Genomic DNA, 4,347 nt, shown 5'->3' with positions numbered 1-4,347 from the left:
TATGGTCAAGTAGGGAGCTGCAGCACTTGCCCCTGAGGGAGCACATGGTAGAGATTGGGAGTCTCTGGCAGCATGTCCCACAGTGCCTGAAGGAACAGTCTAAGACACAGACCAAGAAGCTGCAGAAACAGTATAGAGTAGACCGAGACTTCTGGTTCACGACTTTGTCACCTACCGTGAATGAGGCATACAAAGAAAAGTTATGGGAAGCAGAAAAACATGACGAGGATCAGAGACCTGAACCCCAAGTTCAGAAGAATACACCAGCAGTCCCATTCAGCTGAGGGTCTGCAAGAAGGCCTGGTAGAGAAAGTGGAGCTGAAGTCTCCAGGGAGGGATTGCTCAGATGCTGATCAACTAACAACTGTCATTCCTCATGGGAATCCAAAGAGAATAAGAAGAAAGACTTTGAAGAGGATGAAAGAAGTGACTCTCCAGACTCCAGCAGTGGAGAGGAAGATGGAGATGGTGGTCTGTCTGAGGGCAGTGACTCTAGCTCATCTACCTAGGGGAATTCTCACACTTAAACTCCATCTGAACTTTGTTCATATCCTAAATTGTTATGGTGAGGAAAGTTTCCAACAAAAGGAAGGACTGCAGGTTAGAAAGAAGGGAATGTGAAGCAACACTTTCCATACCAGTTTTCTGAGCCTGGGATAAGAAGACCTTTCTGAAAGAATAAATTTAAGGGTTACCAAGTGGAATTACACACAATTAAGACCCTAAGAATACAAAATGAGAGGATTGAGCTTTGGAAGGCACACAGGACTAGACTGAGTATTTTTTTTCTTTTTTAACTCTTTATTTTGAAATATATTTAGACTTACAAAAAAGGCTGTGGAAACAGTGAGAAGAGTTCCTGTATACTCATCTAACTTCCTCTTATCTTGCCTAACTACATAATATTTATCAAAGATAAATCACTGATCTTTATTAAATACTATTAACCAAATTACAAAACATATTCAGATTTCATCCATTTTTCCAATGTAAGTTCTTTTTCTGTTCTAGAATCCAGTCCAGGAATCCACATTGCATTTATCATGTTAGTCACAGCCTGTCTCTTTAGTATCCTCCAGTCTATGACAGATCCTTGGTCTTTCCTTGTCTTTCATGACCTTGATACTCTTGAAGAATAGTGGTCAGATAATTTGTAGACCATCCTTTAATCTGACTTTTTCTGCCAGCTCATCATGATTAGAATAAAATTGTAACTTCAGACTGAGTATTTTTTTTTTTTCTGAAAAACTGGCATTTATTTTCCTCAAAACCAAATGCTGGAACATGATTATGTTTAAAAACTAACCAATGAAATCAGACTTTGATTTAATGAAAAATTACAATAGTCACATTCCAAAAGTGTATATATAAAAACCCTTAAAAGTTACTCCTAAACTCATGCTTAGGCAAAACCTGCCTTGAACTGATTAAGTACAATGTGTAAAAAGACACATATAGCACTTTCTAGCACAAAAATTTTCAAAACACACAATAATAGAATATATTTATAAAGAATATTATATGAACAAAAGCAACTCAGAAATATTATTTCTGACACATAAGGCAACTAATGCCCTGGCATCTTTCAAAATCCTTTACAAAAAGAGATAGCTATATAAGTTCTAGTTCAGGGGGTTTTGGTTATTTTTTTAATGTTACTTTTTCTTTTCATCTGCTTCCATCTTAAGCTTAACTTCTTCAGCTGTAAGCGCTCCCAGTTTCTTGTTTTTAGCTTTCTTAACCTTTACTTTGATGGCAGCCACATCAATTTTAGTTTCAGTAGATGCTTCCTTAGGTTTCACACTCTTTTTCTTTAGGTGGAATAAATGCTTTGTTTCTTTCCTCTTGTCTCTTACTAAGAGCTTCTGCTTGTTTAGCCTTTATTGCTTCCAATTTTTGTCGCTTCTTTTGATTCACCTTCAAAAAGTATTCACCACTAGCGAATTCTTTATCAATCTGACATTCTGGTTGTGGTGGTGGAAATGGTGTGTATGTTTTCTTAGCAGTTTTCTTCTTTGGTTCCTTGCGTTTATTCACATTTTTGTGTTTGAAGTGTGGCAAGAATCTTTCCCAACTTTGTGATCGTAATTCAGAATCTTTTGCCAAGTCTCGTTTAATCATTAAGGTTTTAATGTTATAAATGGGATGAATATTCTTCATAGTATCTAGAACTACTTTTCGAACCTCCTTTAAGCCACTGAAAGGTCCAATGGCTGAAACTGTATTTCCCTGAACCATAATGTAACAGTTTGTTAGGAGTTCCAATGCCTTCAAAGTAGAGCCTTTCGGACCAATAAGCCGTTGTCTTCTTTTTACAAATCGTTCCTTATTTCTTACTAAGGAACCCATTTTAATGATATCGCATGCGACATCATCCTGAAGAATCCGTGCTGCCTGTTCAAAGGAAACACTCCTTGCCAACAGTTTTATTAAGTCTCTGGCCCTAATGATGACATACGGGTCAAAAGTCTTCTTAGTAGTATAAACAGTTTTGCTGCCCTCAGTCAGGTCCAGGGTTGTTTTAACATGCTCTGTCCTCCGGCTTCGACTTCTGGTTGCAAAATTCACTTTTTCCAGCTGTGGTAACTGGCTGGCTCGGCACTGAAGACGCCATTTTCAAATTGCCTCCCAGACTGAGTATTCTTGAAGGAAGTTTTGCTTTTACTTTCTGGGTCCCAGTGATGGTAGAGGGACACCCATAAACCTGTGATCCACTGCCTTCTGAAAGCTTCTCTCAGCATTTTCATACTGAATCTGAAATGAAGAATATTGGATGGTGGGTAGGATAGATTTATTAAAAAAATACAACCAACACCTGATATCACTCTCCCACCTGGAAGTGGGCAGAGTCATGCAGACAGAAATACCTCTATGTGTATGTTCAATTGTTAGTTCTCAATGAAGTTTTTTCACTAATTTTTTAAAAAAAGGAAATTAAATAAAAAAAATACCTTACCTATTTTGTTTGAAGGTGTTCCTCCATAGAATCAAAGTGTTATAACTTTGGGAACAGTTGCTGTAATTGATGTCTGACTTTATTCTGAGCAGAAGCTCCAAATCCTTCCTATTGACCCAGGTGAGTGAATCTCACCTTTAGAACTCAGGATAATTACACAGATATAGACATAATAAGTATATCACTCTGTGATTTTTACCTGATCTGATTTGAGTTCATGCACCAGTTTCACAGTGCATTAATTACTTTGGTTTAAAAGTGTTTTCTAATGTATATGTAAGACTAGGACTTTCTTATAATTTCCCTCTGAATATTCCTTGCTATGTTCATATTTTGTTCTCATGAACATTAGCATCATAATAGTTGAATTATTTTTATATGAAAAACATTGTTTTCAGTGTTTAAATTATTCTTATGTTTTTAGAATTTGTTACTTTATCTGCACATTGAAGCAAAAAGTTGTACATATTAAAGGAGTGCCATTTTATGTTTTGATATATGTATACATTGTAAAATTTTTAAATCAGGTTATATGTATATATTTCCTCCAAAAGTTATCATTAGGACAATACTTTCAAAATCCTTCCTTCTAGATTTTTGAAATGTACAGAACATTATTTTTGTTCCAGAATATTTTAGTGAGTTACAATTTATAACTATTTTTCTATCTTACCAATAATTTTCAGATAATGATGTTAATATTTGCAGTGATTGTAGCTTGGCTGTATTTTAACTCATAAATATATTATGTGGATAGCCAGAAAATGTTAAGCAACAGCACTGATATGTTCTTGATTTCATTCTGATTTTTAAGCTAAGACTTACTGGATTTTTAAAGATGAAAATGATGCTGATATATATATTTGAAATAAATTATGATGGCAAGAAAATGTCTATTTTCTTATTATTAACCAATTTTAATATACAGTGTTTACTAATTCATCAAAAACATTCTCTCTCATATTCGAGTGACTTTTCTTTACTGTATTCGGCAGGTTTCTCCACAGAAACAGAACTTGCATTCAGGCAGAGAGAAATTGTTTCATTATGAGGAACTGGGTCACACAGTTATGGAAGTTGAGAAGTCACATGATGTCCTATATATAACCTGGACACTCTGGAAAACTGGTGTTATAATTCAGTTTGAGACCTAAGAACCAGAGGAGTCAGTAGTGTAAAGCACAGTGCAATGTTAAGAGAAATAGAATAAGATGTCTCAGTTCAGGCAATTAGGCAGAAAATGTAAAACCTCCCATCATTTGCTTTTTCTTCTATACAGTCTCTCAGCGGGGTGGGGTGATGCTCATTCATTGTAGGAAGGGAAATTTACCCTATAGACTCCACTGATTCAAGCTGACACATAAAGGAAACAGTATTATTAGTAAAGGAAA

General features: G+C 35.6%; 1 pseudogene across 1 annotated transcript; it reads right to left on the bottom strand.

Moving 5' to 3' along the window:
• Positions 1-1,246: 1,246 nt before the first annotated feature.
• On the bottom strand, positions 1,247-2,614 carry LOC306641017 (KRR1 small subunit processome component homolog; annotated as a pseudogene). Its single transcript has one exon. The product of its transcript is annotated as a KRR1 small subunit processome component homolog (transcript).
• Between the last annotated feature and the right edge of the window lie 1,733 nt (positions 2,615-4,347).

This window comes from Sciurus vulgaris, assembly GCF_902686455.1.
Source record: "Sciurus vulgaris genome assembly, chromosome: 11".
In the NCBI taxonomy this organism is placed as follows: Eukaryota; Metazoa; Chordata; class Mammalia; order Rodentia; family Sciuridae; genus Sciurus; species Sciurus vulgaris.
Note: the sequence above shows the minus strand (reverse complement) of the source record. Positions and strands in the feature narration are given on the sequence as shown.